The 27,513-nt window shown below is 40.1% G+C and overlaps 1 protein-coding gene across 2 annotated transcripts in view; it reads left to right on the top strand.

The window, feature by feature from the left end:
• Positions 1-1,390: 1,390 nt before the first annotated feature.
• LOC116269434 overlaps positions 1,391-27,513 on the top strand; it is a 32,034-nt gene continuing 5,911 nt past the window's right edge. The window contains exons 1-2 of one of the 2 annotated variants that reach the window (XM_031652190.1): positions 1,391-2,504; positions 27,129-27,185. The gene's annotated coding sequence lies outside the window, so the exon portion shown is untranslated. Of the gene's footprint in view, positions 2,505-27,013; positions 27,186-27,513 lie in introns of those variants that run through there. The other variant, XM_031652191.1, reaches the window with a different exon arrangement.

The raw sequence follows: 27,513 nt of genomic DNA, 5'->3' as shown, positions 1-27,513 counted from the left end.
CCATGTTAATTAAACTGAACATGAGCAAGGTGCTGGAACCCTGTGGGGAGACCCAGAGCATGCCCAGTGAAGGAGAAGCTGTTGCTCAGACAGTGCAGACTGTTTCTGTAGGTTGGAACTCTGCTCCACATCTTCTAAGTGTGTAGCCTTGAATGCTCTGTGCATGGAGTTCCTCATTTGTAAAAGGAATTGTACATTCCTTCTTTCTAGGTTTGATTTGGGGGATGACAGGAGATTGGGTTTTTAAAATAGCTGTGACAGGTCCTAATACATAGATGGTTCTCAATGAATATTGGTTCCTTTCTTCTTGCCTGAGCAGAAAGTGACACTTTCTCACGAGGCAACCATCAAGAATGCAGAATTGGACTCAACTTGGAGGGAAAGGGATTTCACACATAACCTTTTAAAAAATACTTGCTGTAACACGGATTACAAGGAACAGAGCAGTTCTTTGCAGGAGACCCAACCATTTGGATCAGCTACAACCTTTCAACCCACAGGACTGAAGACACATTATTCTTAATTATCTAAAGCCAGAAAAAGAAAGATCTGATTGAGTTGATGGACAACACTTAGGAATGTGGACACTGGTTTATTAATTATTCTCTACCTCCAAACAGCATTAGGGTCATGTATATCTTAGCATTTCTAAGTCTCTGCAGGCAGTGAGTTAGATTGACAGGAGAGTTTCAAATTCTAGTTAATAACCTTGTTACTGCTCTTGTTTCCATAGGTCTGGGCGGAAGTTGGATGGATGAACACAAAGAAGGCTTAGAAATGATTGGGTAGAAGAAACCAGACCTCTAGGAAGGATTAACGATTTTTGTTTTTGGCCCTGATCCACCATTCTAACACTTCAAATACATAGTTGTTTATTGAAAGCCACGCGTCTTGCTAGGATGACGAGCTCATTCTGTTCCACCTGGAGTTTTCCTGGAGTTGGCATTGAAAGTCCCAAGTTGCAGTAAATCTCTGTTTCAGACCCACTGGGGTAGTTGGCTGCCCTACTGGAAAGGGCCAAGACAAATTATAGAGGAAGATACAACTTTGATGACCTCTGGAACTACAAACCAGGGACAAGGCCGAGGGAAGCCCAGGTAAGGGTTTAGATAGCAGAAGTGGATCCCTAGAGTCACAAAGTAGAAATCTTCACCGGGCACGGTGGCTCACGCCTGTAATCCCAGCACTTTGGGAGGCCAAGGTGGGCAGATCACGAGGTCAGGACATCGAGACCATCCTGGCTAACATGGTGAAACCCTGTCTCTACTAAAAATACAAAAAATTAGCTGAGCATGGTGGCAGGTGACTGTAGTCCCAGCTACTTGGGAGGCTGAGGCAGGAGAATGGCGTGAACCCGGAGGCGGAGCTTGCAGTGAGCCAAGATTGCACCACTGCTCTCCAGCCTGGGCAACAGAGCGAGACTCCATCTCAAACAAACAAACAAACAAACAAACCAAAGTAGAAATCTTCATTTATTGGAGAAATCCGGAAGATGGAGAGGTCACTTAGGCCACTTTCAATAACCAATAAGCAAAATATTCAAACGCCACAAAAACACATAAACAAACAAAATTCACTCCCTATCCTAAGTTTAAATGGGGACTAGGATCAAAGGCCTCCCTTGGGACTGGTGGCAGAGTAAATAAATTACCCTCTAAGGAACTGATCTGCAGAGCAGTACTCATCAAAATTACCTGAAGTGTTTATTAATTAATTTTCTGTAATTCACCCCAATCTACCAAACATGACTGCTAGAGGAGAGGACTGGGAATCTGTCCTTTTATAAAGCATCTTGGGTGACTCTAATGTGAAACATTTTTGCGCTAGGATGGTGATCCTCAAACGCTTTTGATTATTCACCTCTAGCAGTAAAAAATTTTAAAAAAAAGATCTTTAACATATGTATATGTACTTAATTATCTGTTATCTATCTATCTATCTATCCATCTATCTATCTATCTATCTATCTATCTATCTATCTATCTATCTATCTATCTACCTGTATTACTCTTGCTCATCCTTTAGGTTTTTCATTTAACACCTTTTAGGCATGGTAAAATCTGCTTGATTTATCTTATCATACTTTGAATCTTTCTTTTCAGAATACATTCCAATCTGCTAGACTGGAGTTTCCTGAGGACAAGAACTATGTCTGTTTCATTTACCCTTGTATTCATAACAGCAAAATGCTTGGCCCAATAAAATACTGGTTTGAATTGAATTTAGGATTCCTCTTTAAATGAGAGAGATAGCTTGTTGTCTGGGGCTGTCCTGGTTAGTTGCTGGCATTGTTTGTCCCAACTGTTTCACGTTTCCATGGAAACAGAACCAGCAGTTCATGCAGGCACCACTACCTGTCAGTGCCAGGTACCCAAAGAGAGTTTAAAATCCCATTTCTTCCAGTTGGTTTTCTCCTGCAGTGCCAGAACTTCTGCTGCAGGAGAAAGGACCCTCCATTGAAAGAGCAGCGGGAGCCGTCACTAAGAGGCTTTCAATCTAGACAAGTAAGGAGAAAAGGAGTGGAGCAGCTTCATGGATCAAACAATACCTCTCCTCAGGTGGCATGATCTTGGGGGAAGCCTCCTTGGACAGGGAGGGAGAGAACAAATCCACTTCATGCTCCCTGGGGCCTTTATTGTTGAGTTTCAATGATTGCTAACATCAATTATGCTGTAACTACTTCATAGCACCTTTGAAAACAGGGATTGCTGACTTTGGAAAAACCCTGGAGCTTTCTTTATCTCCTGTTGGTGGAAAAGATCAACACTAAAATGAAGATTGTAAGACCAGGAGCAGTTTCATGGTTATATAACTGCTTCCAGGCATGAGAGGTAGATGCAGTACACATTTTAGGTAAATTGAGAAACTGTGGAATGTTGTAGCTGAAGAGATCGTCAAGATTGTGACCTCCAATGTGCATCATGGAGGCAGGTGTTGTGAAATGGCCGAACTAATTTGCTCATGCACAACCATTGGGTCCTTTTTGGGAAATGTCTGTCGTCTCTAAGGATTAGAGGCTGATGGAGGTTATGGGCCTTCTGCTCACAACTTTCTACTAGATTATGATAGAAGTAAGTTTCAGGCCAAATTTTGCCATACATAGTGACATTTAGTAGCAAGCAGGTTACCAAATGATCAGATCAGATCTTTGAGGTTCTCTGACTATATTTGGTATGCAAGATACATGAGAGGAAAATGTGGCAATATGTAGCTAATGATATTTTTTTAAAAATTATTTTATTTTTTATTTGTAACTCACAGAATTATTTTTTGAAAAATAAAAATTGTATATATTTATTATGTGTAATATGATGTTTTGAAATATGAATATATAGTGGAATGGCTAAATCAGACTAATTAACATATGCATTACATCACAGACTTATTTTTTAACAGTAAGAGTACTGAAATCTACTCTCTTAGCAATTTTCAAGAATAGAATACATTAACTATAGTCACTATGTGTAAGATAGATCTCTTCAACTTATTCCTCCTAACTGAAATTTTGTACCTTTTGACCAACATATCCCCAATCAAACCCTCCCTTTCCTCAATAACCACCATTCTGTTCTCTGCTTCTTTTTTAGATTCCACTTGTGAGATAATGTATTTTTCTCTCTATTCCTAGCTTATTTCACTTAACATAATGTCCTCAGGTTCACCCATGTTGTTGCAAATGACTAGATTTCTTTCTTTTGAAAGGCTGAATAGTATTCCATTGTGTATATGTACCGCATATTCTTTATCCATTTATTCATTAAATGGGCATTTAGGTTGAATCCATATCTTGGCTATTATGAATAGTGCTGCAATGAACATGGGAGTACAGTTATCTCTCTGATATATTGATTTCATTTTCCACGGATATATACCCAGTAGTGGGATTGCTGGAGCATACTAGCAGTACTACTTTTAATTTTTTGAGGAACCTCCATACTAGTTTCCATAATTGCAGTATCAATTTACATTTCCACCAACAACACAAAGGGTTTCCTTTTCTCCACATCCTCACCAGCGCTTGTTATCTTTTGTCTTATTGGTATTAGCCATTCTAACAGGTGTGAGACCATATTTCATTGTGGTTTTTAACTTGTATTTTGCTGATGATTAGTGATGTTGAGCACTTTTTCATATACCATTGGCCACTGGACATTTGTATGTCTTTAAGAAATGTTTATTCAGTTCCTTTACCCACTTTTAGCCAGTTTGTTTCCTTGCTACTGAGTTGAGTTCCTTATATGTTTTGGATATTAACCCTTTATCAGACATATGGTTTGCAGTCTTTCCCCCCATAGGTTGTCTCTTCATGCTATTGATTGGCTGTGCAGAAGCATTTTACTTTGACGAAATTCCATTTGTCCATTTTCACTTTTGTGGGCTGTTTTTTGGGGGTCATATCCAAAAAAATCACTGCCAACACCAGTGCCTTGGAGGTTTGTGCCTGTGTTTTCTTCCAGTAGTTTTACAGTTTTAGGTCTTATGTTTGAGTCTGCAATCCATTTTGGGTTGATTTTTGTATATGGTGTGAAATAAGGGTCTAATTTTATTCTTCTGCATGTGGATATCCACTTGTCCCAACATCATTTATTGAAGAGATGGTCTTTTCCCCATTGTGTGTTCTTGGCACCTTTGTCAAAAATATATTGACTGTAAATGGGTGGATTCAGCTAACTCTATAGTTGGACAGAGACAGCAAGAATCCGCTGAATCAGTAGCTCTTCTGTCTGCAGTCAGGTGTGGGGCACATTCCAAAAGATACAGACTAGTGCTCGTGCTAGATTTTTGGTTTTATCCTACTTGTGCAAAGAACAGAAAGAGCCTTTAAATACCTTTAGCCAATGCACACATCTTGAAGACCATTGATTTCACTAGTGAAAAACCATTGCTGATGTAGGGTCTCAGAAAATGATACCCCAAAATGAAACCTCAGAAGCAGCTCTCTCTGACCTCCTGCCCACCTGTCTCTGGCCTCTCATTCTCCCTGGAGGCTAGCCATAGAAACTAGAATACCTCTTCCCTAAGGTGGGTCATAGAAACCAGAACCCTTTGCCCCCAAAGGCAGCCATAAAACGTAAAAATATTGCTCTAACTTCCTCCCTGTCTTTTTGTGTAAAAATTGGCATAGAGATATCACCTGACCTATCTTGTTTCCCTGTGGGTCATAAGACCCCCATTCCGGAAAGGGTCCTACCCCACACCTGGAAGGAAGGAACGCTGTACAGAGAGGCCACGGAGAATCTAAACAGACAGGTCTTGCTGGGTTTCCCCGCTCAGTTTTCTAGCATCAGATTATACTCTTTTTGTTCAATCATAATTTCTACATGCTGTATATACTTTATCGAACCTAAGCATAAAAATGGAAAGTTACTTCGTATCTTTGGGTTTTCTTCCTGAAGGCTATTGTGTCACATAAAATTATAATCAAATAATAGTGTGTCTTTTCTCCCATTAATCTCCATTTGTCAGTGATTTTCAGAGAAACTTCATAGGGCAAAGGGGAAGTTTTCTCTTGGCCCCTGCACTAACCTTCATGATGTTCTTTATCCCAGGCTATGGGAGAGTGAGGCAGGAGAGCGCGGCAAGCCAAAGCTGTCTGGTTATGCAGATAAAGATCTCTCTTGTAATCTTGGAGCTGCCCTCAGATGGAATAGACAGAGCCACTGTTTCTCTGTCAGACCTTTAAAAGTGCCAGACCTTCTGAGTTAATCTTCACTAGACCTAGATAAGGCAGATGAAAGGGGCCTAAGAGAAAGCCTGTTTGCATCTGCTGTTTGTTTCACTAATGTAGATTTTCTCTGCAGATCCTTTGAACAGGACAGCGATTCAAAAGCTATTCCTGTGGCCTGCAGCCTCTTTGACTAGCTATCTAAAAATATGCCAAAGAAGTATATTTTGAGGTGAAACAGTCTGATTGCCTTCACTGGGATACACTGGGAGAACCCCCTTATCAAAAATTTCGAGCCACGGACAAGCCATGGATGCTTGAAGTTCCACTGAAGGTAGCTCATTCTTGTGGTATAGCTTTCTCATCAAGTGCAGTCCACTTCAAAAACAAATCAGCGAATAAAACCGAGGCAAAGTGGGGAGAGAGCTCCACAAAGGTGGTCACCTCAAGGGAGGTGGAAGGGGAAATGTTTGAGGGGAGTAACAGATGATGGTTTTTAAACATTTTTGCAGTATTATCTTACTGAAAATTTAGCTTCAACCTAGAGAAATCTAAAACATCCCATTTTTGCTCACGCACTGGTGTATCCAGTCTACTTCTTTCCTCTCCTAGGAGTAACTCCCTTGTACTTACCTGTATACCTATAGGCCCGTGAATGATGCTCAGTACCTGGCGGTGGAAAGTCAGTGGCTTCTCCAAAGCTATTCTCAAGCTCCTTGAATCTGCTGATCAGGAGATTCAGCGTCTGGGTCACAGCACTTCTTGGGTAGGAGCCTATACCCGAGCTTTTCTGATATATGGAGGTAGTGAGCACTCCTCTGCAGGGCTGCTATGCTGCTCAACCCGAGAGGCCACGACCCCTGCAGTTCTCAAGGGCTCAAGGGGATGCTGTGCACTTAGAATACGCCTGGATGCTGCCCCTCCCTTCCCTGGGAGCTGTTCCTGGCCAGGTTGACACACTTCTCTTTCCTTTCAAAGGCTGCTTGAACTTTCCCCTCCTTTTTGGCCACTGGGTGTGTTTCCTGCATAGTCAGGAGTGTGTGGAGAGGCCTGTGCTGTCGTAGCTGTCTCTCTCTATCTATTTTTTTTCTCACCCAGGCTGGAGGGTAGTGGTGCAATCATAGTTCACTGTGCAGCCTTGAACTCAAGCGATCCTTCCACCTCAGCCTCAGGAGTAGCTAGTGCACCACCAGGCCTGGCTAATTTTTAATTTTTCTGTAGAGAAGGGGTCTCCCTATGTTGCCCAGGCTGGTCTCAAACTCCTGGCCTCAGGTGATCCTCCTGCCTTGGCCTCCTAAGAGTGCTAGGAGTATAGGCATGAGCCACTGTGCCCAGCCCTGTCCTAGCTCTCTTGATCCCTGAAGTGGGGGTTCTTTCTGAATCCCAGGGACAGCATCAGAAGCTGTTCGAGGGGCCAGACTGGGCAAGAATCAAAAAAGTAACATGCTTTATTCAGGAAAACCCTCTCTGGAGCATCTTGTTTTCCTCTACCCAGTAAACTTTTACTTATCCTTCATGACCCAGCTCAGATGTTACCTTCCTCATGACATTTTCGCCACTTCCACTGGCAGGGTTACAAGGCAAGGATCGGTCTCTTTTTTTTCCGGGCATCCTTAGTGCACTGCTCATTCTCTGTAGTAGGAATAGTCACACTTATTGGTCACATCCTGTGTCAGGCATCTTCCCGGTGCTTACATGCATAATCTCACTTCATCAACTCCAGAATGCTCTGAGGTGATGTGATTTTTCGGGTGAGGACACAGCCTCAGGAAGGTCAGTTTGTCTGAGGTTACCCAGCCAGTAGGCAGCAGATCTAGGATTCAAACCCAGGTTAATCTGTCTCCAGAAGACACAGATTTGTGTTTTTCTCTGTGCTGCATGGACTCACTGTGGCTTCTGCATCACTCTACATTGTAACCTAGTAGTTGCAGTTGACACGAGACCAGATCTCTGATGTTAGAAACCACGTTCACTATCTTTAAATCTCCAGAACTTAGCTTGCTGCTTGACTCACACAGAAGACACTGAGTAAATGCCCAAAGTGTCACTAATTAGGAATTCAACTGCATTAAGCAAATACCCAGGGAAGGATGTAGTCTGAGAGGGACTGTTAGTCTTCAGTGAGCGTGGGATGACTTCCATGTTGCTAAATCCAACGGCCAATGCTTCATCTCAACTTATTTGACCCATTTGCATTTGGAAACATTGATGGTTCCCTCCTCTTAATACTTTCTCTACTTGAAGCATCCATGCCTTTTTTTGCCTCCCTCATTGTCACTTCTTTGTCGACTTGCTGGCCCCATCTTCTCCCCTGTCTTATTGCTGGAGGGCCCTGGGCTTGGTTCTTGGTCCTCTCCTTGCTCGCTCACTCACTTGGGGATTTCAGTTTGCCTTATGCCTTGAATAAACACCATTTATCTGGCCAGGTGCGGTGGCTCACGCCTGTGATCCCAGCACTTTGGGAGGTCGAGGCAGGCGGATCACGAGGTCAGGAGATCGAGACCATCCTGGCTAACATGGTGAAACCCCGTCTCTACTAAAAATACAAAAAATTAGCCGGGTGTGGTGGCGGGTGCCTGTAGTCCCAGCTACTCAGGAGGCTGAGGCAGGAGAATGGCATGAACCCAGGAGGTGGAGCTTGCAGTGAGACGAGATTGTGCCACTGCACTCCAGCCTGGGTGACAGAGGGAGACTCCATGTTAAAAACTAACAAACAAAAAACAACAAAAACAAAACAAAACAAAACAAAAAACCCAACCATTTGTCTATAGAATTTATATTTCCAGCCCCAATGCCTTTCCTGAATCATGACACATATAACCAACTGCCTGGTACACATCTCCCCTCAGATGTCTAATAACTGTCTCAGTTACAATATGTTCAAAGCTGAATTTCTGATCCCATCTCCTGCTCCCCATCCCTAGCCCTGGATAAAGAAAAGCTGCTCCTTTGCTGACTCCCCAGTTCCCGCAGTCTTTCTCGACTCTACTCTTTCTTCCACACCTCTCATCTAATTCGCTAGGAAATGCTAAGGAATCTGATCACTTCCCATCATTTCTCCACTGCTAAGCTGCAATTATCTCTCACATGGGTTAGGAGACAATAGCTTTCTAAATGTTCTCCCCTTAGCTCACCAATCAAAACTCCATAACGTTTCTTGAACACAGTAGCAAGAGTGATCTTTTAAAATATAAATCATAGCATGTCGTTTCTCTGTTCAAAATCCGGTTACACTAAAAGTAAAAGCTAAAGGTCTTAAAATGGCCCACTGCCACCCATCCTCATTGTTCTTACCTCCCTGACCTCATCTTCTAGTGTCCCCATCTCTCTTCCAACTACACTGGCCTCTTGCTTCTTCCCCAGTGCCAGTAGTACCCTGGTCATGAGTCTTTACCCTCACCATATCCTTCGCATTTCTTTACACCCAACGTATATACTTAGCCCAATCTCCCACCTTCTTTATAACTTTTCTAGAATGTTACTTTCTCAATAAGGCTTACCGGGACCACCCACTTAATATTGCCAACTACCTTCACACCTGCATTCGTCCGTTTTCATGCTGCTGATAAAGACATACTCGAGATTGGGTAATATATAAAGAAAAAGAGGTTTGATGGACCCACAGTTTCACGTGGCTGGGGAGGCCTTACAATCATGGTAGAAGGTGAAAGGCACATCTTACATAGTGGCAGGGAAGAGAGAGAATATGTACAGGAGAACTCCCCTTTATAAAACCGTCAGATCTTGTAAGACTTATTTACTGTCACAAGAATAGCATGGGAAAGACTCACTCCTATGATTTAATTACCTCCCATAGGGTCCCTCACATGACACGTGGCAATTATCAGAGATACAATTCAAGATGAGATTTAGATGGGGACACAGCCAAACCATGTAATTCCTCCCTGGCCCCTCCCGAATCTCATGTCCTCACATTTCAAAACCAATTATGCCTTCCCAACAGTCCCCCAAAGTCTTAACACATTTCAGCATTAACTCAAAAGTTCACAGTTCAAAGTCTCATCTGAGACAAGGCAAGTCCCTTCCACCTATGAGCCTGCAGCATCAACAGCAAGTTAGTTACTTCCTAGATTCAAGGGGGTACAGGCATTGGGTAAATATAGCTGTTCCAAATGGGAGAAACTGGTGAAAACAAAGGGGCTACTGGACTCATGCACATTTGAAATACAGCAGGGCAGTCAAATCTTAAAGCTCCAAAATGATCTCCTTTGATTCCGTGTCTCACATCCAGGTCATGATGATGCAAGGGGTGGACTTCCATAGTTTTGGGCAGTTCTGCCCTTGTGGCTTTGCAGGGTATAGCCTCCCTCCTGGCTGCTTTCATGGGCTGGTGATGTCTGCAACTTTTCCTGGGGCACGGTGCAGGCTGCTGATGGATCTACCATTAATGGCTATGGAAGACCATGGACCTTTTCTCATAGCTCCACTAGGCAGTGCCCCGCTGGGGATTCTGTGTGGGCGCTCCAGCCCCACATTTCCTTTCTGTACTGCCCTAGCAAAGGTTCTCTGTGAGTGCCCCACCCTGCAGCAAATTTCTGCCCGGGCATCCAGGAATTTCCATACATCATCTGAAATCTAGGCAGAGGTTCCCAAACCTCAGTTCTTGACTTCCATGCACCCACAGGCTCAACACCACATGGAAGATGCCCAAGGCTTGGGGTTTTCACCCTCTGAAGGCCATGGTCCAAGCTGTATCTTGGCCCCTTTTGGCCATGGCAAGAGCAGCTTGGATGCAGGGCACCAAGTTCCCAGGCTGCACACAGCAGGGGGTTCCTGGGTCTGGCCCACGAAACCATTTTTTCCCCCTAGGCCTCTGGACCTGTGATGGAAGGGACTGCCACAAAAGTGTCTGACATGCTGTGGAGACATTTTCCCCATTGCCTTTGTCTCCTTGTTACTTATGCAACTTTCTGCAGCCAGCTTGAATTTCTCCTCAGAAAATTTTCTTTTCTATCACATCATCAGGCTGCAAATTTTCCAAACTTTTATGCTCTGTTTTTCTTTTAAAACTGAATGCTTTAAGTAGCACCCAAGTCACCTCTTGAATTCTTTGCTGCTTAGAAATTTCTTCCACCAGATACCCTAAATTATCTCTCTTAAGTTCAAAGTTCCACAGATCTCTAGGGCAGGGGCAAACTTTCACCAGTCTCTTTGCTAAAACATAGCAAGAGTACATTTACTCCAGTTCCCAACAAGTTCCTTACCTCCATCTGAGACCATCTCAGCCTGGATTTCATTGTCTATATCATTATTAGCATTTTGATCAAAGCCATTCAATAAATCTCTAGGAAGTTTCCAACTTTCCCACATTTTCCTGTCTTCTTCTGAGCCCTCCAAACTGTTCCAACCTCTGCCTGTTACCCAGTTCCAAAGTCACTTCCACATTTTGGGGTGTCTTTACAGCAATACCCCACTACCAGGTACCAATTTACTCTATTAGTTTGTTCTCATGCTGCTAATAAAGACATACCAGAGGCTGGGTAATTTATAAAGGGGAGAGGCTTAATTGGCTCACAGTTCCATGTGCCTGGGGAGGCCTCACAATCATGGCAGAAGGTGAAAGGCACATCTTACATGGTGGCAGGGAAGAGAGAGAATATGTGCAGGAGAACTCCTCTTTACAAAATCATCAGATCTCATGAGACTTATTCACTGTCATGAGAACAGCAAGGGAAAGACCTGACCCCATGATTCAGTTACCTCCTACTGGGTCCCTCCCACAACATGTGGACATTATGGAAGCTACAACTGAAGATGAGATTTGAGTGGGGACATAGCCAAGCCATATCAACACCCTACCTTCTATCTCCCTTACTTTTTGTTTTTCCTTTTTTCCAGAATACTTAAATCTTTTTAACATATGTCATTTCATGTCTCCTATTTCAAGTGGGGTGGTTACTGGTGATATTCATGCATTTATACATTCATTCATTCCCATATTTTTCAAATATGTGGTAGGTACCTACTAGTCAGGCTCTAGTGATATAGAGATGAATATATTGTGATTCCTATCATAAAAAAAGTTATATTCTGGTTGTTAAGAAGTATATAAACAGGTCATGGGTAGTGGCTCATTCCTGTAATCCTAGCACTTTGGGAGGCTGAGGCAGGAGGATAACTTGAGCCCAGGAGTTCGAGATCAGCCTTGGCAACATTGTGAGACTCCATCTCTACAAAAACTAGTGAAAGAATCAGCCAGGCATGGTGGCCTATGCCTATAATCCAGCTACTTGGTAGGCTGAGGTGGAAGGATCACTTGACCCTAGGAGGTCAAGGCTGCAATGAGCCGTGATCACACCACTGTACTCCAACCTGGCAGCCAGGTTGACAGATCTTGTCTCTAAAAAAAAAAAAAAAAAGAAAAAAAAAGAAAGAAAAGAAAGAAAGAAAGAAAGAAAAAGAGAAAGAAAACTGCGTGGTCTGGGTGCAGTGGCTCACGCCTGTAATCCCAGCACTTTGGGAGACTGAGGCAGGCGATGACATGAGGCCAGGAGTTCAAGACCAGCCTGGTCAACGTGGCAAAACCTCATCTCTAGTAAAAACAAAAAAATTAAGCCAGGTGTGGTGGTGCGTGCCTGTAGTCCCAGCTACTTGGGAAGATGAGGCAGGAGAATCACTTGAACCTGGGAGGCGGAGGTAGCAGTGAGCTGAGATCACATCGCTGTACATCAGCCTGGGCGACAGAGTGAGACCTTGTTTCAGGAAAAAAAAGAAAATGTCTGAACAGGTAATTACAGTCTGAGAAGTTTCCATTGTAGTGGAGGCAGCAGAAAAGGAACTGCACAAGAGTAACTCTTGCGTATTCGTTAGTGAATACTGAAGAATTAACAAATGCCAAACTTAGCACAGGAATAAACTGAGCCAAAGAGTGTTTGTTTCCATTCATGTCTATTAAAAGTCTTAAGTTCATGTAGAGCCCCTCAAAGTTTCTATAAAACAATGCTTGAAACCTCACTGCAGAAGAGGCAACATTCTTAAACAGACATATCTTCATGCTGAAATCTTCAGAATTCTGAAACCTCATCTACTAAACTAAAAGCTGACATTATTTGAAATAAATACTCTTGTTGAAACTTGGGTTTGAAATATTCTGTTGCATCCCAGATCTGTTGATCATCTGTTGTGACTGAATTTCTATGGGGACAATATTTAACCTTTGTGTTAAGTGGTTCTTAAATGGCACTGTGAGGAGGGTAGTGTCACATCAGCACACTACAAAGTGCCTCTGTCTCCCCAGTGACATTTTGTTCTTTGTGAGACCTCTGAAGTATTGCTTAATGGCAATTGTTGTCACCATAGGGCGGGTAAAGGTATTTTGTCACAGATTTAGAACTGGCTTAGAGACAGGAAACAAAGTGAATCAGTAGAAATGCACATTTGTTTGGAAGGAAAAGGGTAAACACAGTGGGGTTCCTCAGGGATTGGTCTGGCTCAGTCTTATTTAAAACATTTATAAATGATCCAGAGAAGGGGTCACACAGTGAAATCTCCAAAGTCTGCAGCTAATGCTGAACTACTCTGGATACAGAAAAGCTAAGTGGATGAGTACCAATGCAGGAAAAATTTAGGAGGCTGTTCTAATACGTAGGAAAGCAGTAGACATAGCCTTTTTTTCTTTTTCTTTTGTTTTTTTTTTTTGAGAGGAGTTTCACTCTGTCCCCCAGGCTGGAGTGCAATGGCACAGTCTTGACTCACTGCCACCTCTACCTCCCAGGTTCAAGTGATTCTCCTGCCTCAGCCTCCTGAGTAGCTGGAAATACAGGTGCATGCCACCACGCCTGGCTAATTTTTGTGTTTTTAGTAGAGACGGGGTTTTACCGTGTTGGCCAGGCTGATCTCAAACTCCCGACCTCAGGTGATCTGGCCGCCTGGGCATCCCAAAGTGCTGGAATTAAAGGCATGAGCCACTGTGCCTGGCCAACACGGACCTCTTAAGTGTGGACATGTGCAATGTAATGCATTTAGAACAGAAAAATTCAAAATATTTTAAAAGGATGATTCTAAAATATAACACAGGAAAAAGACTCCAGGGTGGAGCAAATCTGCAGTTATAGAGATTCACAAATATAATTATTTTCTCTGTGAAGACAGAAAACCATGATAATCAGTATGACATTAGATTTTCCAAAACTTCAGCTCTTGGCCACGCATTCATTAAATTCATATAAATTAAATTAAATTAAATTCATATAATTTATATGTTTATTAAATTAAACTCATGTAATTAAAATTTATATGACTAAATAAATATATAATATAAGTAAATTCATATAATTTATATGTTTGGAGAACACCCACTGTGCAGGACACCTTGGGCGCTGTGCTAGATACTGAAGAAGGCTCCGAGGGACATGACCTGAGAAGTAGGCAGTGAGAGTGATGGGAGGAGACAAGTGAGGGTCTTTGACATTTGGGAACCTAGCGGTCAGCCTGGAGTGAGAAGCGGGCAAGGATCTCAGACATTCCTGGGAGCAGCTGCTACCAGGAAACTTCTAGTCGTGTCCAGGGAAAGGTTGCCTTTTCTGTTTATTCTAAACCGTTTTTGCCAGTTAGAAGTGCCTCTCATGTTATTGTGTGCTCTTAGTCTCTGTGTTGTATGCTTTGCATATTTCATCTGGATAATGTTCAACTTTATCTGAGCCTTGTGTTTCTGGAAAGCAGCACCTGTTGAGAATTTTGCCCATTCTTTCGTATCCTGGGAAATGGTTAACTGCAGAAGAACACCTTGTCCTTACATCTTGCCAAGGTAGGAACTGTCTCCATCCCTTAAGCTGCAAAGGTAACTGCTCTCTCTTGTGTTCCAGGACTCGGTGAAACAGTCTCTATTGATAGCCAGATCAGAATATGAATGAATGACCTTTTAGAACAGCTAGGTGTTTATCTCCCAGTGCATCCTCCCCTCTTTTCAGGATCCCTCCCACGTCATTTTTTCCTGAAAAATTCCGCTTGGCCTTTGAGAAGTGACTCGCAACCATCTAAGGAAAAAGATACTCCAAAACAGAGCTCCAACTGGGTGGGCCTAGGGCATCTTAATGTCTCTGGTCCAGATCAACAGGGAACAGAAATACTGAGGGGTGGAAGAAATAATGAAGAAGCAGGGAGGAGGTTGGTAAGCAGTAGGCAGGTGAGGGAATCCACATCCACTGGATTGATAAGAAAGTTCGATTCCATAGCAAAGACAGCAGTCTAGAGTGTTCACGAAAACCCTTCAGACATTTTAGTTATGGGCATTGTCAAAGTTTGTTACAATCTTGCTTCAAGGACAAAGGCCTCTAGTAAGTCAATCGGAAATATTAAAACATTCTTCATAAGAACATTTGATACGAAATACAAAAAGAAAAGAATGTTTGTTAAAAGTCACTAGATTGTTGAATGTCAATCAGTGGGGTGGATAGGCGACTGGTTTCCTAGAACAAGACTTTGGTCCATTAATGTTTTCCAGAATGTTACTTAAGCATTTTGCCAGGAATGTTAATTTCTTCCCAGAATGAGGTTGCAAATTACATCACGTAAAAAGATTCCTTCCCATACCAGGTTTGGGGCAACTTCTCTTTTATAGTAGTCAATTTCAAGGTAATGACCAGAATTCATATGACAGTCAAGAATTGGAAACAGCATAGCAGAGTGTGAGTTTTGCAGTCGAAGGGACCTGAGTGGTGAACTTTAGTCTTAGCTGATTCATGTGTAAAATGAGGGTAAAATAATAACGACCTTGTTAGGGAGGAGATATTAATTAATACTATCTTCTTCTTGTTATTCATTTTCTCTGAATTTTTACAATTGATCACTTTTATATTAATCATTTTTATTCATCGTCTTAATAATGAACAATATTTGTTATTTTAAAGCATTATTATTTAAATATATTTATTATTTTTAAATGCTTATAGCAGCCAGGACCTGTATCTCCACTTATCATTGCCTATTTCAAGGTCCTGAGGTAAGTTTTTAAAATTTAGAAAACATTTGAACACCAGAATCTTAGGCAATGTTATTGAAACACTGAGTTCCCCACACTATGGAAGTCAGGCAAAGTCCTAGACCAAATACTATTCTGAGCAAAATTTTCACATACAAAATAATGTGTTAGTAGCACTAACTGTCTCTTCCCAATAGCCCATTGCCATGGTAATCCACCAGACAAAATAAGATCGAAGAAAATATTTCTAATGCTTTCTTGTTCTAAGGCCTTGGCTTGCCATTTTGTCTTCTCAATAGACCATTAGCAAGTTCTTAGTGCCCTGTGCCAAACATCAAAAATTCATATAAACTCAGGTTTATGTGTCAGTCATATTCTTCCCTTTTCCACCTTCAACCAGGGAATCCATGTGGCCATTTTCCAGCCATTCTGGGAGTCCTGTGAGCAGCCAGAACAGAAGCATGGCCCAGCCTCCCTACAGCTAAGTCAGGCCCTATATGATGAGTCTTATTGTTCCTCCATAAAAGCAATTTCTGTATTTCAAGATGTAAGTCAAAGAGGCATTTAATGGCAATGCAAACACTGCATTTTTCAATACTGGGTTAAATTCTTTTTTGTTTTACAATCGGAAATTCATTTACTTCACCTATATACCTATCATAACACTCAATCCACTGTCTCATAATTCCTTGTTTGATAATCTCATGCTACTACTAGCCTGTGAGCTGGGGGGCCAGGAGAGGGTCTGCCTTGCTCAGTGCTTTACATCTGCAGCCCAGCACAGTGCCTGATGGCAAAAGCACAAAGCATAAGTGATGAAGTAAATATTCTATTAAAATTGATTACTTGAAATTGTGAAAAACAAAATTCACCAGACAATTAAGGAGATGATTTTATTTAGGCTGTTGCAATGAGGAGAATGTTCATGTTGTGAAAGAAAGGGAAGGTGTTCTGGGCTTTTATAGAGTTGGGTAAACAAAGAAGCTATCCCCACCCTTGTGACCTCATTTAACCTTAATCACCTCATAACTATCCCATCTCCAAACACAGTGATATTGTGGGTGAGGGATTTAACGTATGAATTTTTGGAGGACACAATTCAGCCCATAGTAGCTTGTTATGTTGATAGAATGAATGTAGAATATAAGTATGGAGCTAACAGCATTCATCTCTTAATAACATAGGGATAGCCTAAGAATAAAGCAACTTAGAAGGAAATAGATCTGAGAGAAAAGCAATGTCTTAATGACACTGTCAAAGCTGAGAATTCAGCCGTGTCTTTAGCCAACTGTACCCCAAGACTTCCAGGCACATAAGCCTATTATACAATTTTTGAGCTGGATGTTTCCCACTTGAAACCAAAAATTCTTGACTAATAGTGGGTTATTGAGAAGATAAAATGAGATTACATATATAAAATGCTTAACACAGCACTTGGAGGAGAATAAGTGCCTGATAAATAATAGTAGCCATTGTTATTATTATCAGTGATTGCATCAAGGATACAGTCAAATGGTTTTGGATTTTCTGAGACATCTAATGGAAACACAGAACATCTTATCATCTGAAAACCATTGTGAGAGTAATTTAAAGAACTTGGAGTTTGTGGAAATTCAGTTTTGAAGGGTACAGGGTTGTTAGAGAGATTACTCTCAGCAAAAAAGAAACAACCATGACCACACATAATTCATAACTTTTAGACGATGTGATTCATATTTCCAATGAGTTGAAGGAAAAGCCAGTGGAGATATTTTAAAGGAGAGAGCTGAAGTTACAGAAGTTGATTGCTTTCATTCTACAAATCAATTCAACAAAGTATGATGAGTAGAAAAGAGAGGAAGAAAAATACATAATGTTGCACCAAACAATTTGGTTATTTGAACAAACAGAAAAAAACTAGTGGTCTGACATTTTGGTTTTGTACTTGGTAAATAGTATATTGGTAGAAAAACAACAACAACCCTGACATCAGTTCTGTCAAATTTATGATTAACTTTAATCAACATTAGTAGGTTTACTGGTTTAATGTCAGTAAATGAAAATTCTTACTGTTTTGCTTAAGGAAACATTTTTCATCCAGGTGTTTTTAAAAAGAACCTATGTGTAGTCCATTTTAAATTTAAGCTGATCTCTCTCTCTCTCTCTCTCTCTCTCTCTCTCTCAGTACAGGTGAGGTGAAAATTTTAGAAAAGATTGTCGAATTTTCATCTAGAATTTGGGTAACTCTAAAATGCTTCAGAGGTATTTACAATATTGCAATCTTCACCAAGTGAGAAAAACCTACAAAAAATGTGTGTTTAGGTGCAATGAGAAATTTTCAAGTCAATGTAAACGTGTTATGAGTATAAGAGTGGAGAACCTGGAATTTTTAGAAGTAACTCAGTCCTAATACTCTCTGTTAAAATATAGAAGGCCAACAGTTTTAGAAAATAAATACAAAACCTCAAACTTCTGTCACTTTGAAGGATAAGAAAATGTGAAACATAAAAATAAAATATCTGGAAAACACAGAGACATTTTGTTTTGCATCTTCATTTTTTTTATTATTGACAAATTAAAATTTCCTGTTTTGTATTAAGCACCATGTTTGCTGTCATGAAACTTTTAAGCAGTGCGATCTGGGTTTGTTTTTTGGAGTTGCCATCAGGGAGGACAGATTCTCTTTTTAAAAGTTACATTTCACTTTTTAAACCTTAAGCTAAAAAGCCTTTGGAGAATTGGGGGCACTGTCAGTGAGGTGCCTAACTCCTAGGGAATAGAAATAGAATGGCCTGGATGAAATATTTTTGTAACCTTCTCAAAATTCAAAAGTGTAACTATATGAATTTACTTTCTATTTAGTCCAGCAGAAAAAAAAGTGAAAGTTTGCCTTAAGTTTCAGAGTTTTGTGCTAAATTTGTTCCAAATTTGATGTGAAATAGTTACCAAATGGATACTTCCCCCACACTTATCTACTTATGGTATCCGGTATTAAAAATAAAACCAAAGGAAGAAAAAGGCTGCTAATAATGGCAATGAAAGTAGCTCATTCATTGGCTTTACTCCTTAGGCAAGGATTTCCAGAGTACCTTGATAGGTCTTAAGGATGTTAGATAGTGGGCATAGAGTGATGAGGAAGACAGGCACCATCCTTACCCTCATGGAGCGTCTAGTTTAGTAGGGGAGGCAGGCCAAAGGTTCAAAGGCCTGCAGGAGACAGGAAAGGGACCTAAATTTGTGAAATGTGTGAATTGATGGGAAGTGTGACAAACCAAAAAGAGAATGCACTGTTTAAAGTTTTTCAAAAGAAATACTGTGTGGACCATGGAATGCATCTGTAAGTAGATTAGTCCTACATACCATTTGAAACCTCTACATTAAAGGAATAATTGCACAAATAGCCATGCAGGAAATAAGGACTACAAGGCATAGTCTAAGATGTCATGAGAGAGTACAGTCATGGTTCCTGACTATAATTCCTGAGGAAGTTACATTTTACCAGAGACCCGAAAGATTTGATTAGTAGACTTAGGCAGTAGAGACTGGGGACAGAAGATTTAAGGTGAATCTAACAGTAGAGGGCACAGGATATCTGAAACTTCCATGTGATTGGAGCCCAGTGAGTGAGAGGGGAAAGTAGCAAGGGATGAGCTGAAGTTTCAGGAGCCAGACAATGTAAGATTGAATAGGCTATGTTGAGAATTTAAACTTACTCTAAAACTAATAGGAATTTCATAAAGGATTGTAAAAAAAGGAAGGATTTGGTCATATATATATATGACACACATACTTATATATATTATAAGCATGTTCTTATTGAGGTGTGGAGAATTCAACAGAGGGAGAGGTCAAAGTGGGAGGTGGAGAGAACAGTTAGGAAGCTGTTGCAGCAGTTCAGGTGAAATGGGCTGGACTTGGGTCAGGTGTTGGCCATTGAAATACAAAGACATTTTATCATTTGGGATTTGGAGTAGCTGTAACTGAAACTCCAAATTATAGCGGCTTGGACAGGTATTTATTCCTCTCTCGTATAATTGAAATCTGTACATAGTCTAGAATTTGATTGGTGGCTCCACCATTCTTCGGGACCAGATTCCTTCCATTTTGTCAATACGTGACTTCCACCTCCTCGTTGAACGTTGCTGTTTTAATTCCAGACATGTTGTTTTCATCTCAGACAACATGAATGAGAAGGGAGGAAAAAAGATACATCCCTTTCCTGTAAGATAATTTCTAGAAATTATACGTGACACTTGCAGTTACAGCTCATTGGAAAGCACTCAGTCTCATGGCCCCATGCGATTGCAATGGAAGATAGACAATAAAATGGTTACTCTGGGTTACTACAGGTCTAGTTGAAAATCAGGAATTCTATAACTAAGGTGGAAAGGAACAAAAAAGGTTGAGAAATAGCCAACATCTGTAATAAAAGTAGACAAATTTGAGACATGTTTTGGAAATAAAGTTAGCAGGATTTGATAATTGATTTAATGGGCGTTGGGTGAGGACAAGAGAAGGAACAAATCCCATTTCTACTTTTCTGAGACAATCAATGGTAGTACCTTTTTGGAAATGAAAAAAATGAAAGAAGGGGCAGGTTTAGGGCAAAGAACAAAAATTAATTAGCTGTTGGGAGCTTCCTCAAAATTATAGAGGAAGCAATTTATCAATTTTTTTTGTTGTACTATTCCAGAGATGTTCTATGCCCATATAGGAATGTGGGTGTGCATACCTGATATGTGTGTATACACATATATTTTATTTTTACAAAAATGGTAGGGTTTAATTATACTATTACATACCTAAAATCCTTTACTTACTATATATTGGGGATCTTTCCATATGATTGCATGAAGAAGTGCCTTACTATTTTTAATCATCACAGAGTATTTCATTGTATGGCTTTGCCACAATTTATTTAACCAGCTCTCATCTGTACATTTGTTTCTGTTTCATTTCAGATTATAAAGAATGCTGCAATGAATGTCTATACTTTTAAGTAAAATTGTTGGGTTTAGGGGCACATCATTAAAAATTTTGGTTTGTGTACTTTTTTCATAGAGGTGTCAGCAATTTATACTCCCACTGGTATTATATCAGGTGCCTGTTTCCCTTCAGTCTTGTCAATTCAACGTGTCAGGCTTTCTGATGGTTAAAATAATATTAGATTTTTGTTTTAATTTGCTTTCTCTTAGTATTAATGAAGTAAAACACTTCACATGTTTAAAATGTTTTATTTCTTTTCCCAAACATGTCCTCATTTTAGCTATTAGATTCTAAATTATTTTTCTATTTATTTGAAGGAATTGGTTATACATTAGATTATCTGTTTTGCAAATATTTTCCTGTTTATCCTTTTATTTTTTCCTTATAATAAATTTCTTTCTATAAATTCAACTTATTATTAATAGTTTCTTGTTTATTAAGTAGGTTTAATACAGTTACCATGTTGGTGTACATACTTTAAACTTTATTCTCCTCTGCAAAATTCATCATTTTACAGAAATGAGCTCATACTGAATGTATCTTTTAGGTTTCTGCTTTTATTCCCACTTAATAATAAAAATCTTTCTAAGTCATTCATTGTTTAAACAAATTATTTTTAATAGTTTCATGCATTTTTCTGTTATTTGGAGTTAACAATAATTTACTCAACCAACCCTCCCACTGTTGCATAATTAGGGTATTTTCATGAAAAACAAAAAACAAAAAAAGATATAAGCTGCACAGCCATGGTAATTTCACTGTGGTAAAGTCCTCAAAGTAAAATTTGGAGGTCATTGTGCAAAAGTCTCTCCTTGTGCTTCAATGCTTCCCGCAGCTAGACCAAGCTCCGCGGCCCAGAGCCCAGGTCACAAGCTGGGGTCACAAGGACCTTCCGGGCCCATGAGACGAGAGGAAAAGAGGGCGCCTCGGCAGCTCCGCGCTTGCGCGCCAATCACGGCAGTTAGGGATTTCCATACGTTACCAAACGGTCGCCTACCCAGGCAGAAACCCGTTTAAGTATTTCAGAAGGATTGATTTTTATTTTGGGTACCCGCCTTGCAGATATAATACTGATTCATTTTCTTTCTCTTCCTCCATCCATGCTGCTATTGAATATAAAATGTGTCAATAGTATTGTAGTTCACCATGTATCTCAGGATATTAAAAGGGCAGTGTGACTCAGCTAGAAAAAGGATGAACTTTCCCCAAAGATAAAGTGACCTATGCGGTAGGTCCTACAGGACTTCAGATCCTCATTGGAGAGAGGTTTAGGGTGTTTCTAGTTGTAGCAGGGTTAGTTGCACCTTAGGTTGAAGCAAGATTTTGCTGCTGGAAATTAAATATGGGTAAAAGAGGTGCTCTCGGCTGCCAATTTGACAAGGGATGGACCGTGCTGGTTTTGTGTCAACTGGCCTAAGCTAGAACTTCATTTCCATTATGGCTCCTTATTAGAGTTGGCCAAAAGATTTATCTATGCCAGGTTTGGCAAGCAGAAGTGAAAGAGTAACCCTTACTCTGTGTAGCTGGTGCAAAAGGAGAGAAGTGCAGATGTACTCATTGTGGACTCTAGCTTGTCCTTGCCTGCCTCTATCTTGACTCCAGCTGGTGTCCTTCTCCGCCTGCCCTGCGGACTAACAGCAGCCTCAAGCCCACAGTTAACGCAGAGGCAACAGCTTTCCATGCACTTCTTCACCAGCTCCTGTTGTGGTCTCACTCTTGCAACTGGATGTTCCCAGTTCTCTACATGTGAGCTGTGACTTTTCCTTCACTTGACTACTTCAGGAGAGGTGAGTAGAGACTTTCCTCTGATTCTCTACCTTCCAACCGGGGCCTTACTTCCCTGTATCCTCCTGCTATTGTGCAAGGTCTAATTTTTTAATCCTTAGACTATAAACTCTGTGGAGGTAGCCATCTGTTTAGTTTACAGCTATAGTCTCAGTGCCCGGCACCCAGAAGGCACTCATTAAATGTTTGAAGAATTATTAAAGCCCCCAATAATTGACAGCCCTTACTATTTATCCAGTACTTAGATTCTCAAGTATGAGGGTGTGGTTTGAGAAAGAGGGCACATGAATAACTTGGTTTCATTATCCGGCTTAAAAAGCTTATCAGGGAAAAAGTTTTTAAAAATATATTTTGGGCAGCATTTGAGTCATTTCCTGCACCCCCAAGCCTATGCCAATCCATAGGAAGTCTGAAATTGCCTTGAGTTCTGTAGGCAGGACACTTCAGTGGGCTGCAAAGTGTTGGGCTTATGCCTCACTGCTCACTGCTCATCATAGCTCTTCCCCGCTTTGCTTGGATTTTTTTTCTTAAATATGCCATGGTCAGCAAAATTTTATTTCCTTTCTTCTGTAAAGTGACTTCTTTAAAAACCCTAATTATCTTATACTACCTAAGTTTTAAATTGTCTGAGAGAAATACTTTCTTTTTGTTTTACCTAAGAATATCTTTTCCATTTTCGTTTATTCTCTTTTCAAAACCATATAGCTCAACTATCTACAGCTTAGTGTACAGCATTGTGGTATGAATATGTGGCTGGAAAGTCGTTAGGGTTTTAAAAGAACTATGAAATATATATTTTGTCTTTTTGGGATAATTTTCTGGGAACATATTTTTAAATACCTTAAGGCTTTTTTATATACTAATATCCTACCAAATATATGCCATTTTAGCAGCTCATAATAGTTATTAATAAAATATTATGGTTTTTATTCTGTTGTTTAACTCTTCCCTCATGTCTTCTCATGAAGAGCTCATGTATATAGCATATAGTATATTCTTCCATACTGACTATAACATATTGACTGTTCCTGACCCTTCTGTTTAACCAGTTTTAGCATTTTTCACTTTCCTCATTTTCTTTTTTTTTTTGAGACAGAGTCTCGCTCTGTCGCCCAGGCTGGAGTGCAGTGGCCAGATCTCAGCTCACTGCAAGCTCCGCCTCCCGGGTTCACGCCATTCTCCTGCCTCAGCCTCCCGAGTAGCTGGGACTACAGGCGCCCGCCACCTCGCCCGGCTAGGTTTTTTTTTGTATTTTTTTAGTAGAGACGGGGTTTCACCGTGTTAGCCAGGATGGTCTCGATCTCCTGACCTCGTGATCCACCCGTCTCGACCTCCCAAAGTGCTGGGATTACAGGCTTGAGCCACCGCGCCCGGCCTCACTTTCCTCATTTTCAGTCATTCTTCTCTTTTTGAAGTATTCCCTGTTCACTTCCATCAGGTTAGAGTTTCACTTTGGCTTCACAGTCTACTCAATCTCTTTAATGTCCCATGAGCACATCTTTCATGGTATCTAAGTAGGCTACCATGCAAGTCAATCATTTTTCACACTTACTAAATGTTAAAAAATTTAATACATAAACACTTACAAAAGTAGAAAATTCTTCATTTAATTATATTAACTCTCAACAATCCTTAAAGTTCTTTAATTGTAAATTTCATTAAGGTAACTTAGGTTCTTGTTCATGAAGTCAAAAAGTTATATGTCACATCATGCAAATTACACCATTACCCACTCTTCTCCATCCCTGATTCTCACTCTCCAAAGGCAACAACTTTCATCTCTTTTAACTGTTTTTCTTTCTGTTATTTACCTTCACAAACCTATAATATATCTCTCATACTATTTCTTGATTTTTCAGTTTGGTTCTTATCTATTGCCTTTCTTCTACAAAAGATGAGGAGTTGGCTGTCTTACAACTAGCCATGTAGCTTCTTTTATTTTCTTAATCTTGCAATATCATATTTTTAAAAACCTTATCAGTGTTTAGGATTTATTTTGACAATGTAAATATTATTAACAGATGAACTTGTAGTGTATTAAGTTTACTTCTTTTTCATAGACTTTTGCTTTTGTTTTTCCTTGACTATGCATTGCCTTGATTTTTCTTCAGTTTTCTGAGTAGTTATTATCAATTCATCCTTTTGATACATTCAGGTGAAACTATCCAGTTTATTTTCCTTTTTTTCCTGGAGGCCATGGTCCTAGGTACATTGCCTTCATGAGCTCCTTCCTCCATAAAAAATATAAATTATTTTACAGCCGCATTGGTATAAAGGTTAATATAATCAGGGTGGATTTATTATCACGTAGTCACTGTTATTATATTAATTTTATCTCCTAATTTTAAAGGAAATTAAAATGACAACATTTTTGTAAGTTCCTAAGAGTGTCATGGGCCCTCAGCACTATGTCTACTCAGCCTAATGGATGAGTCGGCCCTGCCGAAGGCATTCTTTGCTTCTGAACCCCTCTTTTCTCTTGTTCCAATCTGGACTACTTATTCTGTAGGCCCTGAGATGTTTTATTACTGTTATCTTGACAATTCAATTTTTTTCTCTTATATATTGGATCCCCTATTTCTGTGAATATGTGGTTGGTTGTCTTCTGGTTGTATTCCTTCATTTTGATAGAGTGCATCTTTCGGAAGGCTCTGATATAGGGTGTCTGGAGGTAAATATGAGGCCTTGCATGTGAGATAAATGTTTCAATCTCCTCTCATAATTTGTTGTATAGAGAAAGAGTAATCATTATTTTCTTCAACAGTAAGTTCTTAGTTGAAACAAACTGCTGTAATACAAGACAGATCAACAAGAGAAAAACAGTTTATTAACGTGTGTATTTCATACATACAAGGGAGACACCCAGGGAATGAGTAGTTCTCAGAATTGGTTTTGAATTCTGGCTGACACAGCATCTTCAGTAATGAAAGCAAATTTCTGGAGAGGTAAAGGAAAAGAACTTTAGGAGTGGCAACTTGTAGGAAGGCAAATGCATAGCAAATAAAGGCTAGCTAGTAATGTTTGTTAATGGAGACTTCCCTGGTATCATCTCCAGATGATAAAGGTTTAAAGTTTTCTTCTGTGGTTACCTTTTGGTCTCCCTGGTAGAAGGGACGCAGAATACTTTCAGTTTTTGTATGTCCTGCTTTTAGGCAAATAGAGGGATGGCAGAGAGCTTCTCCGCGTCTGCTTCTTCTTAATTACCTGCAGCTCAATAATCCTTTATATTTTGGAGTAGCACAACAGATAGTTTGGCTGGATATAGAATTATGGATTGAAAATTATTCACCTCCTGGATTTTTAATTGCGTGCATAATATATGTTCATTGTAAAGAATGAAAAACGTATAGAAAGAAGAAAGTAAACTAAGCCTGAATGCTGCACCCTAAATTAACCATCAATACTCTGGGATCCTAGTTGATAAAGGGGCCAAAGAGTCTCACTGTTTGGAATGTATCCTGTCACTTGTTCCCTGGTTTTCAGAACAGTCTTACTGCCTTTAGGGCGACTCTGGTCCTAAAGTCCAGAGCTTTGCTGAATTGACATCTCTGGAGAGCAAACCAGTTTACTGCCAGTGGGGAGTGGATATGCACTGCTAAGTATTGAGACTTCCAGTTACTTCCCCTATTTTTCATCCTATCTGCTCCACCATCGGGCACATGCCACCTCCAGTTCAGGGCTTTTGAGGGATTTGCAGCAAAAACTACTCTGTTTATACTTCTGCCACTGTTGACTTAGGTTCTGGCTTTCTCATGTTTGCTAAAAACTACTACTAAAACATCTGCATTGTTGCTTCCAAAATTGTATTGCTGTTATCTCTTTGCCACTTCTATTCATTCTGTGGTTTGACCTTTTAAATGAATATCTTTAGGATACTTATAGTGAGCTATAGGAGGGAATAAAGGTATATGTCCATGTTCGTTTTTTGATGATTAGTGGGAAGTGTCTCATAACATTCTTGTACACATTTATTTTTTATTTTTTTGAGATGGAGTCTGTCACCCAGGCTGGAGTACAGAGAATCTCTGCTCACTGCAACATCTGCCTCCCAGGTGCAGGCAATTCTCATCCCTCAGTCTCCTGAGTAGCTAGAATTACACAGACACCACCCTGCCCAGCTAATTTTTGTATCTTTAGTAGAGATGTGTTTCTCTGGGTTGGCCAGGCTGGTCTCAAACTCCTGACCTCAAGTGATCCATATGCCTTGGCCTCCCAAAGTGCTGGGATTACAGGCATGAGTCACCATGCCTGCCGATTCATGACTGTAATCCCAGCACTTAGGGAGGCCTAGGCGGGCAGATCACTTGAGGCCAGGAGTTCAAGATCCACCTGACCAGTATGATGAAACCCCATCTCCACCAAAAATACAAAAATTAGGTGGGTGTGGTGGCACATGCCTGTAATCCTAGCTACTTGGGAGGCTGCGGCATGAGAATCACTTGAATCTGGGAGGTGGAGGTTGCAGTGAGCCAAGATCATGCCATTGTACTCTAGCCTGGGTGATAGAGCAAGATTGTGTCTCAAAAACAAAAAAAAAACAAAAAAAACAAAAAAAACACACAAAAAACTGTATATATAGAATATTTACAATATAAAACTTTATCATAGCAGTAGACATAAAAGTTATAATAATAAATCTATAACCATTTCAGTTTTTATTAACTCATTTACTTCTGATACTAATTAAAAAACTCTCATATAAGTCCATTTATAAGTCCAAATAAACAAATGTTAAGTATTAATAATATTTAAACATATGTATTTTTATTCCAGACTCTGTTGGGTACAAGTGACAAGGGATGTCATCTCAAACTAGCTGAAGCACAAAAGGTAATTTATTTGTTTCAATATCTGGAAATTCCAAGAGTTTTTTTTTTTTTTTTTTTTTTAGCTCTAGTTACAGCTGGATCAAGATGAATGTCAAATGACATAATGATATTGTCAGTGTTTGAGTGTCTTATCTGTCATGTATCTATCCATACATATCGATACCTATATATACACAAATATCACACACGTTTTATAAAAATTTTATCATGTTGACAATAATATTTAAACAAATACCCAAATATTAATCATTGATTTTTTTCAGAAGGCTAAATCACTCACAAGCAAAATGGAACATTTTAATATTTTTGTCATTTCCTTTTGGTACTGT

This window comes from Papio anubis, chromosome 11 (assembly GCF_008728515.1).
Source record: "Papio anubis isolate 15944 chromosome 11, Panubis1.0, whole genome shotgun sequence".
Classification (NCBI taxonomy): Eukaryota; Metazoa; Chordata; class Mammalia; order Primates; family Cercopithecidae; genus Papio; species Papio anubis.
This window is presented reverse-complemented; position numbering and strand designations above follow the sequence as displayed.